Below are 11527 nucleotides of genomic sequence, written 5' to 3' on the forward strand. Positions count from 1 at the left end.
CAGGGAAATATCTATCACAGAAGATGACCATTGCCAATTGCCTATCCAATAACGATTCTCCATTCATTACTCATGGAACCCCCATTTTACTAAGGGTAACATCAGACTCAGTTAAAATGGCTCACTTCTACAGACTTCCCTGCCTTTATGGGGTGGTCATATGGCACAAGGCTGGCTAATGTAAGAATAGCAGTCTTTTGGCGAAGGTTTCCTGAAAAGTTATGTTTATTGTTGAAAAAATACAAGCTTGTGCTTACTTTGGCAGTAATTATACTAAATTTGAAATGATACAGAAATTAGCATGTCTCTTGCACAAGGATGACCTGCATATCTCTGAAGCACTCAATATTTTTGCATAGTTCCCAGAGGTCACTTGACGCTTTGCTGGTTAATACCAAGAAAACTACATGAGTCAAAGCACAGCATATGGCGTCCAATGTTGAAATTGTGATTTTTCCCTACAAGGAGAGAGGGGGAAGGAGAGAGGGAGGAAGTGTGACAAGCTCAGCTCACTCATTATTTGCCCTTTATTCATTCTTCTTCTGGCCTGGAATCCAGTTATGATGTCAAATAGGACAGCAGCTATCTTATCAGCATGAAGATTATAGTCTCACACTAAGGATGGCACAGTGGAGAGATAACAACTGCTTAGAGGCTGATCCCTGATAACATTCTAGAGCCTCCATACCAACCTAAACTTGCCTATTTCTGGATTTGTGATGATTTATGAAAAATAAACTAGTTAAGCTGCTCTTATATTATTGTTGTTGTTACATAAAGCTGAAAATAATACCCACTGACAGAGATGACCATGTTATTCTCGCCTTCAGTTTCATTTACTTTTACTTTACTACCAAAGTCATCTCCAGCTAAAGCATATCATTGTCTTTGCCCCAGCTTTGACTGCATGGGGGATCAGGTGCTCCTTTCTTTGCACTAAAGAAGGGCTTAGAGTAATAAAGTGATATTGTACAAAGAACAGAGGCTTTGGCAAATCTAATCTCCATGGCAATTTTACTCACTCTCTCTGAACTTCAGCTTTTTTTTTTATCTTTACAAGGAAGACTCTTCTATCTACTTTAAATATTTACGGAGAGGTGTGTGAAATGCCTAATTCAAGTGGTACATGTGTGTATGGTTATCTTTATTGTGAATTCCTCTTTCTCACTAATACAGATGGAAAAAATTATCTTACCCTCTCCTCTGTTCTCAACGGATCCATCATCTTCTTGTTATAAGGTTCTTCAGAAAAATAGCTGCCCCTAGAATTTGGTCTTGGTTTTCATTTATGCATATTTTGTGTGATTAAAAGACATGGCTGGAAAAGGAAGTGGGGAGAAGAAAAAGAGTAGGACCCTAGGCACGCACGGATGACTCTGCTGTCGGGCAGAGGAAAACCTACGAGAAGATAGCAGGCAAACCTTTCCCTTCCCCAGAACTTCCTTTCTTCCCCAAGTGAAGTTGGAGACCCAAGGTTGGGACCATAGACTTTAGGTTCACAAAGTCTATCTACATATTTAATTAGTTTTTCTTGAGAGCCAAGTCTTCTGAGATGTGCTCTTGGAATAAAGTCATAATCATCTATAGTACATATTTATAATACACACACATATAGATATACGACATACATATTTATATATAACATTAGAGTCTGTTACTATGGCAACTATTGCAGGTACTAACAAATTAAGCATTGTGACTCCACTGTAATAAGAAAAAAGAAATTCAAATGAAACACCACCAAGCATTTGTTTAAGCACAAATACCGTTAGTAATTAAATACACAGAAACAATACAGAAAACCACAAATTAATGTGTAGAAGCCTTTTCTAGTATGAAAACCGGCTTTGCTGTTGTTTTCCATTTTCCATTGCGTTACATGATACATCTTTATAAATTAAGCTCAGAACTGGGTTAACAAGAACAGATCTACTGCATTGGAGCTCTCACACACCAAAAAGCTCAGCTTTCCTTCTAGTTACACCTTCCACAATCAGTGAGAAAGATTTTATGGCTCTTTTTATTCATCAAAAAGAGGACTTTAAAAAAGAAAGCTCAAATGTGAAGTTGGTCTTACATCCCCTGTTTCATTCAGACAACATGTAGAACTACCCCTGGGGTTTTGAATACATTAACATCCTTTCACAATTAACCCTAATAGGACAAGTGTAGCATTTTTCCAAGCAGATATATTCAAGGCTGAAAAATACATAGTGTTTAAATAGATCTCATTATATCAGCTACACCAAATCTCTCCTCTTTATATACAGAGGATTGTACCTCTTTTCACTGTCATGCAACATTAAAATAGGAAGGCATACACAAGGATGACATGGATTTGACAAAAAATTAATGATTTGTACATCACTTTAATGCTTCAAATCTGCAATTCATGTATGCTAATTAGTTCATAATGGGCTGTTGAAGAACAGAACTGTCATCCTGCTGCTTCCCGGGTTTCTGGAAGCTCTGATTCAGCACAGACTTGCCCGGTTGCCTGCTGGATTCTGGGCTGTAACCCGGCAGATCTATGAGAGCATTTCTCCCCACATACACAATTGTTTCTTGGATGTGGTGCTTTAATCTATCAGAGTTACGATGGCATATCTCAAATAAGTGGTTCCTGGGTGCTGCGATACACACCGGGAGCAGTAGCATGGCACCACTATATCCAAATGATTGATTCCTGGGTTTTAGGCTGTCAGGCTATACCTCAGAGGGCAGCTGTCAGCTTCCTAAATGGATGAAGTTGTATTATGCAGCACATTTTGAAAATGTATGTACAACTTTTTTTTAAATTTACTTACAGATTAAAAAGGCTGTAAAACTTTGAGAGAGGAAACAAAGGGGGTACAGAGATCAGATATCTCCCCTTATTGGAAAATCATGTCTATCTCCCCAGTGCAAGAAAAGCAGCTACCGAGTCCCTTTTTCCTTTGGTCTTTGTGCTGCTGAGGTGGAGCCAGACTGTCACAACTGCAGGAGAGTGTGAGGCTGAACTGCTTCAGGAACCAAATGTAAACACCAGGACTTGCTGGAAGCTGCGAGATTTGAAAACAAGTTGCTCTGTTTTTACTGGAGAGAAAACTGATTTTCCCTGATCTCATGATAGAGGCTTAACCCAATGTGTTTCTCATATCACACCTGCTGATCTGTACACTCAGCTGCTGCGCATGTCCAGACAGGAGACTACACAAAAGAAAGAAGCACTAAATTTGTTTCCAGGTTTGAAGTATCAGATGCCTGATGGCTGAAATTTTGTCTTGAAGTCTCCGAAGTGAAAATGCATTTAATTAAAATTTTTTTTTATTTGGAAACTCGAACTAGTGGTCATAACTGAGCCACGCCAAGGGGGAAAGATACTCCCAATGCAGATGAGCTATTAAGAGATTTTAGATGATCAAGAATACATACTTCATAAATATGCAAAATAATGATACACTACAAGAGTTTAAAAGTGATCAAGTTAATAAGAATTATTTTATTTATAGTTTCATCTAAGGTCTTTATACAAGCAAGCAGGTAAAAAAGGTACTTATAAGGCTAGGTATTTAATAAATGTTGAATGAATGAAGGATGCTCTTTGAAAAATATTGTGATTTGGAGTGTCTGGCTGCCTCAGTTGGTTGACTGTCTGTCTCTTGATTTCGGCTCAGGGCATGATCTCAGGGTTGTGAGATCAAGCCCCAGGTCAAGTTTTGCATTGGATGTGGAGCCTGCTTGGGATTCTCTCTCTCCCTCTCCCTATGCCCTTCCCCTCACTTGTGATCTAAATAAATAAATAAAATATTTTTTAAAAATGTTATGACTGAAGAAATACATGAAATGATATTCCACCCTTAGAGGCCGCACATGGCTGTCTAGTCAGCACCAGGAAAGCTCACATAGATGCAGACAGTGATGACAACATTTTATCTGCATTAGACATCTGAATAACACTTTCTTGTGAAGGAAACCAAACCACACACTTGAAGCTCCCTCCGCTGGTTGGGTTATTAAAATCTGTAGATTTTGAGTTGTGTATGGTAAATATTTTTTATTAAGATGGAGGTTGGGTCATTTAGTAGATGTATGCTTAGCTTTTTGAGAAAGTGTCAAACTGTTTTCCAAAGTGGTTGTACCATTTAACTTTTCTGCCAACAGCACACGAGAGTGCCTGTTCCTCCACATTCTTGCCAACACCCGAAATCTTTTTCACTTCAGATTATCTAATAGGCATGTAATTAGATCTCGCTATGGTTTTGATCTGCACCTTTCTCATGAGTAATGATGTTCAGCATCTTTTCATGTTCTTATTCGCCATCCAAATATTTTCTTTGGTGAAGAGACTATTCAAATTTTTTAGCTGTGTTTTACTTGTCTGTTTTTTTTTAAATTATTATTGTCATCAAGTTTTGAGAGTTCTTTATATATTCTGGATACAGTCTTTTATCTGATATATAATTTCATACATACATACATATATTCTTTTGGTATCTCCTTTCCTTGATCAGTCTGCTACAAGTTTATCTATTATCTTCTCAAAAAACGGATTTTGTCTTCATTAATTTTTATCCACTCTTTTTCTATTTCCTTGAATTTTGCCCTTATCTTTATTATTTCTTTCCATTTGCTTATTATACATTTCTTTTGCTCTTCTTTATCTACATCTTAAGCTGGATGCTAAAGTTCTTGATTTCAGATAAAAAAGAAATGAAACCATATGCATATGCAAAGACTGTTATACAAATATTTATAGAAGCTTTATTCTTCATAGCCAATACCTGGAAACTACTCAAAGGCTCATCATCATGTGGATTAATTCCTAAATTGTGCTATATTTATTCAATGGACTATTACTTAGCAATAAAAAGAGAAAAAGTGGTACACAAACTGCGTGGCTACATCTGAAAATAACTATACTTGTGAAAGAATCCAGAAAAAAAAAGGAAATACTATATGATGTCATTCATACAAAATTATAGAAAATGCAAAGTAATCTCTACTGACATGATAATATGTAGGGAAATCAACCCAATAAAACAGTAAGCAAAATATTTCAATAGCTATTTCATAAAGAAATATATATGTATGGCCAAGAAGCCTATGAAAAGATGAATAACAATATGAGTCATCGGGGAAATACAAATTAAAACAGCAGTGAGATACCACTACACAGCCACTAGGATGGCTAAAATTAAGAAGTGATAACACAAAACATTGGTGAAGATGTGAAGAAGCTGGAATTTTAATACCTTGCTGGAACAATTGCTGGACTGTAAAATTTGAAAATTTGTTTGACGCTTTCTTCAAAAAGTTGAAGATATGATCCCTGGGACCCAGTAATTTCTCTTCTGAGAATGTACCCTAAAGAACAGAAAGCAAATGTCCACACAATATATGAATATTCATAGCAGCTTTATTCAAGATAGATCAGAACTAGAAATAATCCCTCCCTTGCTCTGGGGACTCCAATTACATATATGTTTGGTATTTAAAGTTGTCTTACTGATGTTCTGCTCATTTTAGTTTTCAATATATTTTTAAAATTCTTTGCAATTATCATTTTAGATAGCTGCCATTGCTATTGTCTTCAAGCTCACTAATCTTTCTTATTCTAATGTTTAATCTGCTGTATTTTTTATATCAAACATTGTAGCTTTCATCTTTAGAAACTCAGTTTGGACCTTTTTTTATATCCTATATGTCTCTAGTCTTCATGTGCAATCTTTCCTCTAGTCTCTTGAACTTATGGAATACTGTCATAAAAACTCTTTTAATGTCTTCTCTACTAATTCTAACATCTCTATAATTCTTAGATCAATTTTCATTGATTGATTCTGTCCTCATTATGGGTCACACTTTCCTGCTTCCAAATGCTAATTGAAAAATGTTAATTCTGTTCACTTCTGAATGGATGTCAGACATTGTAAATTTTACCTTTTGGGTGCAGGTATTTTTGTATTCTTATAAATATTCTTGAGTTTCTGGGATGCAGTTGCATTACTTAAAACATGTCAACCCTTTCAGAATCTACTTTTAGGCTTATGTTATGTGGAAATAGAGCAGCCTTTATTCAAGGGTTACCTTTGTCTCAATATCAAAGCTTAACCTTCTTAGGACTCTACCCAACACCTCATGAATATTGAGATTTTCTACTCTGCCTGGTGGGAACAGGAATTATTCCTGGCTTTGTGTGAGGTCTTCGTACAGTCTCTCTAATATTTTCATAGTTGTTTCCCTGAACATAGTGTCTTTACAAACATGTGCCGATCAGTACTCAGCTGAAGACTCCAGCAGCACTCTGCAAACTAACCACAGACTCCCTTCTCTCCCCAACTCCAGGAGAACACTACTCTGCTAGGGATCCCACTCTCTGCACCTCAGCCAGAAACTCTCTCCATGCAGCAAACTAGGGCAAGTGTAGGGCTCACTGCATTTATTTCCTATCTCTCAGGGCTCAGTGTCTTTCATTGCCTCATGTCCAAAGTCTTGAAAACCATTGCACCATATATTTTATCTAGTTTTTCTGTTGTTTTAGGAAGGAAGGTAAATCTGGTTCCCGTTATTTAAACATGACTAGAAACAGAAATCCATCTAATCTATCCCACTACTCAATGAGGTCTTTGGATGAACAATTTTTAATTTTGAAAAAGTCCATGTTGCTGACTTTTTTCTTTCATCATTAGTTCTTTTTTTTTTTTTTTGTATTGTCTAACATGAAATTTTGCCTATCCCAAGGCTAAGATTTTCTCCTATGTAGTCTTAAAGTTAATTTTTGGGTATAACATGAGGCAAAAGTTCAAGGATTATTTTTTCCTGTGGATATCCAGTTGTTCCACCATACTTGTTGAAAAGACTGTCCTTTCCCACATTGAATAACCCTAGAATCCACGGCCCTCTGCCATATTTGAATGAAATTATGTTTTCACTCTCACCAGTCCCTCCTCCACATTGAACTTCAAAGTCTACTTCTCTACAGCAATTTTCTTTTCCTTTTTTTAAAATCACAAACATTTCTGAGCATATATTTTATACAAGGCACTGTGCTAAGATCTGTGAAGAATACAATAAAGTAAAATATAGTATCTCCTTTTCCAAGAAGCTCTCAATATTAAAAAGAAGTAGGAAGTTACAGATAGTACTTTAGGGTAAAAGAAAGGCCAGGTGGAAAAAAAAAAAAAAAAAGAAAGGCCAGGTGGTTTATTGAGATGAGTTAAGAAAGAAGAGTCAAATATAAAAATGGCCAAAAACTTCTAGTTGTAAAATGGAAAAGGGTATTATATTAGGCATAGTAACAGCCTCCAGAGATGTCCAAGTCTTAATTACAGCAACTGTGCATATATTACCTTATGTGGCAAAAAGGGGACTTTGCAAATATGAAGGTAAGTGTCTTGAGATGTAGTGATGATCCTGGATTATCTGGGTGGGCCCAGTGTAATCACCAGGGTCCTTATAAGAGAAAGCAGAGAAAGCAGAAGGCAGGAGAGTCAGAGAAGGAAAAATGATGATGGAAACAGGAGTCACAGTGATGAAATTGCTGGAAGTGGCCATGAGCCAAGGCTGGAAGGCAACCTCTAGAATTTGAAAAAAGTAAGAGACCATATTTCCCCATAGAGTCTCCAAAAGGAACAGAATTCTATTGAAACCTTTATTTTAGTCCAGTGAAGGCCATTTTGGGCTTCTGAGCTTCAGAACTGGAAAGTGATACGTTTGTGTTGTTTTAAACCACTAAGTTTGTGGTAATTTGTCACAGCAGTACTAGGAGAGTAATACAGGTATTGAATAGAAGGTCTACTTTTTGCCTTAGTCCTGAGTGAGGTTGCTAGGGAAGTGAACTTCCCACATGGAGGTTTCCTCATACAGGAGTGATCATCATTTACCTGTTGGTGAATAAAGAACTAAATTCAAAGTGCCTGTTACTTTCTGTCAGCATCTGTTGCTATAAGAAATATTTTGACTCAAAATAAATTTTTAGTCAAAGTTTTCTATATTTGTAGCAAACACTGGCTTCCTGTGAATCAAAAGGAGTTCCCCAGCCCTAGAGGGAACCTAAACTACACAAGGACTAAAGAGAAGAGGATGGCTTTACAAGACCTAAAATCTGAAATGCTGTCATATTTGTAGCACTCCTAATTGGAAATCCTCCTTCCCTTTGTAAATTTAAGTCTATTATTCAAACTTCCTACTGAAGTCCAGAAACATGAGCCTGAATATTCCCAAATAGAAGATTAGTTGTATATGACTCTTGGCCATATTTCTCTTCAGCTTGATTTCTCTTTGCTTGAAGGAATTTTCTAGTATTTATACAGTGAAGTTCTGGTCATAATCCATGGATACCTTTGTGTCCACATGAGGCTAAGTCAAATGCTTCTTTATTAATGAACATTCTTTAATAACCAGCATAAGTTGTCTATATTAAGACCAAGCAAATGCAAGTCCTTTGCCCAGATCATTACATTGCTCTCAGCAATGGTGGAGACAAAATGCAGAGAGCTGAGCAGTGGCCTTCCTCTCCCTGGTGGGAACAGAGCCGCAGGACACATGGTTGTCACTTTGGGTTGTAAAAGTCCTCTCTGCATGTGGGGATCTGCACAGACAAGCAATGAGCTGAACGTGCACAAGCATTGTGTTGGATGAGAACCTTGCTCCTGGCTAAATAGCAAATAGCAGTGTTCATTGTTGAGGCTAATCCCCACTCACTTGGCCTCTCTGTGAGAAATGAATAATGCTCCACAGCCTCATATGTCCGGGCATCGTGCTGTAAATCCAGGCAAGGCTAGGTGGAGACAATGGGCTTAACTAGATTAGATCGCTCCAATGTATTCATGTGTGGGGGAGGGAACCTTCAAAAGGTCCCTGCAAAGCAAGCCATGGCAAGATTTCAAAACACACCAGGTAAGACAAGAAGATGTTCATGAGCAGAATTAAGTTTGCAGTGTCCTAAATCTCTATGGTGAATTAGCTTATTTTTCAGATGGGTAATGTTTTCACATTCAGATTGTATCTACATAGGATTAAAAAGATGGTAAAACTTAAAAATTCAGATAACCAGTTTTTTCCTTTCTTGACCATATGATATCAAGGAATTGGTTTTAACTTTTTATTTATTTTAGTTGATTAGAAGAATTCACTTATTTCACCTTACCTAAGAAGGTTTCTATTTTGAAATGGGCTTAATGTGCATTTATAGTTTGTCCCCACTTTAAACATATACACACATATTTCGCATACTCTTCTTCCATCTTTTCTTTCAACCTCCTGACCTGGAAGATTCTCAAAGTGAGAGGCTAGGAGTTCTTGGGTGGCTCAGTCGGTTAAGCAACCAACTCTTGATTTCAGCTCAGTTCATGATCTCAGGGTTGTGGAATCGAGCCCCCTGTCAGGGTTGAGTCCTCCACTCCCTCAGGATTGAGCACCACATCTGGTTCCATGCTGTGCGTGGAGCCTGCTTGAGATTCTTGCTCTCTCCTTCTACCCTCCCTTTCTCTCTCTAAAACAAAACAAAAAAAACAAAATTAATGATGAAAGCTAAAACAATATTAGTATAACTGAGCTGTAATTATTCTAAATTTTTTATGCTATCGTTTGGCTCTCAGAATACTGATATCAAATTTTCCACTTGTGACATTGCCAATGAAATGGTGTATAGAGGCTGGGAACAGAGTTTAAAGGAATCTAGCTTGGAGAAATACTACAGAAGCATAAATCTTTTAGAAGCCTGTTGGCCTGGACGATGCATGCTGATTCACGTGAATTGTAGCATTCATGAGGCAGGTGAGAACACTTTTAAAGTAGGAGGAGTTCAAGGGAGTTTGGTCCTAAATGTTAGATAATTAGGCAAAGAGAATTTAATGCAGGAAAAATCTATGAACAAATATAGTGAGTAATGGATTCAAGGTTGTGATGGTTTTTTATTTTTTATTATTTTTTATTTTTTTAATAATAAATTTATTTTTTTATTGGTGTTCAATTTACCAACATACAGAATAACACCCAGTGCTCATCCCGTCAAGTGCCCCCCTCAGTGCCCGTCACCCATTCACCCCCACCCCCCGCCCTTGATGGTTTTTTAGAACAATTTTGACTTGAGATTAGGTGGTCCAGATACAATTGGCCCCCTTTCCTTGGTGGCTACAGAACAATAAAAGATGTTCTTGTCTTAAATTTGGAAATGAAACTGACAAGTAAGTATTATAAAATCTAAGCCATTTGCATGAAGTAGCTTCAATGCTCTTACTTCACACAATAAATGAATTATTTTGTACCTGAAATGTGCAAGACTCCAGGTAGGCAAAGTCCAGTAGAGGACACGACAGACATGGTTATTATCTTCAGTGGAGCTTAAAATGTGAAGAGAAGACAAATGTGATAGACTGAGGAACACCCCCACCTCCAAAGATGTCCACATCCTAATCTCTGGATTTTAATTTATAAAATGTTATCTTACACAGCAAAAAGGACTTTGCAAATGTGATTCAGTTAAGGTTCTTGAGATAGAGATTAGTCTGGTTTATCTAGACGATCCCAGTGTTATTTCCAGGGTCTTTATAAGAGGAAGGCAGGAAGACCAGAGTCAGAATTGTGATAGTCAACCAGAAGTGGAAGCAGACATATCCACTAGCTATGCAGATGGAAGAAGGGGCCACAAGCCCAGAAATGCGGGTGACCTTTAGCAGCTGGAAAAGGCAAGAAAACAGATTCTTCCTGAAAGCCTCCAGACGGACCATGGCTCTGATGACACCTTGATTTGGGGCCAGTGAAATCCAGCTCAGATTTCCAGTCTCCAGAGCTATAACATAAGAAATTTGTGTTGTTTTAAGCCACTACATTTGTGGTGATTTTTTAGAGTAGGAATAGGAAAATAATAAAAATAATACCAACAGAGATGAGCAAATAACCATTCTAAATGCCATTTCATGATCATTGTTGAGGGTGTCTGAGGGAAAGCACAGAAAGCCAGCAGAAACAAAAATTCTCTTTGCCTAATTATCTAACATTTAGGACCAAACTCCCTTGAACTCCTCCTACTCTACTAATCTAAAACAGGACCAGAGCTGACCTCTCTCAACTTCAGCTTCCCTGAAGAAGACAGGAGTAAGTTGACCAGGAGATGATGGGGAGTGAAGTGCTGCACCTAGAACCACCTCGGCAACACCCCCTGCCTGAAGCATTGTGACACACCCAAAAGAAAGACTGAGAGGAGGGAGCTGTAGCATAGGGAGCAAGGGGACAGCCCCAAAGGCTAATCAGGAAGCGAGCTTGGTAGGGTTTGGTGGACTAGAGAGAGTTTAGATTTTGCCCCAAAGGAGGGAGATATTATGACCCTGGATGGTCATAATAAATGGATGCTAAGATCAGATTCAGGTTTTTGAGAGATCACTCTGGCTCTGTGTAGGGAATGGATGTGAGGAAGGAAGAGGGGAAGGGAACATACCAGGTGAAGACTGTTGCGTTGTCAAAGGGAGGAATGATTATGGGTACCAGCATGGTGGTAATGGGAGGAAGGAAGCAGATACATTTCGGAAGTAAAATCAACAGGACTTGG

The 11527-nt window shown here is 37.9% G+C and overlaps 1 long non-coding RNA gene and 1 pseudogene across 1 annotated transcript; one reads left to right on the forward strand and one right to left on the reverse strand.

The window, feature by feature from the left end:
• The first annotated feature begins 253 nt into the window (after positions 1-253).
• On the forward strand, positions 254-353 carry LOC112656816 (U6 spliceosomal RNA; annotated as a pseudogene).
• A 4855-nt stretch (positions 354-5208) lies between these two features.
• LOC112656287 (uncharacterized) lies at positions 5209-11167 on the reverse strand. The gene is made up of 3 exons (XR_003134250.2): positions 11042-11167; positions 9246-9472; positions 5209-5346 (listed from the first exon to the last, which is right to left on the reverse strand). It is a non-coding gene; the product is annotated as an uncharacterized LOC112656287 (long non-coding RNA).
• Between the last annotated feature and the right edge of the window lie 360 nt (positions 11168-11527).

The sequence above is a fragment of the Canis lupus genome, chromosome 37 (genome assembly GCF_003254725.2).
Source record: "Canis lupus dingo isolate Sandy chromosome 37, ASM325472v2, whole genome shotgun sequence".
NCBI lineage: Eukaryota > Metazoa > Chordata > Mammalia > Carnivora > Canidae > Canis > Canis lupus.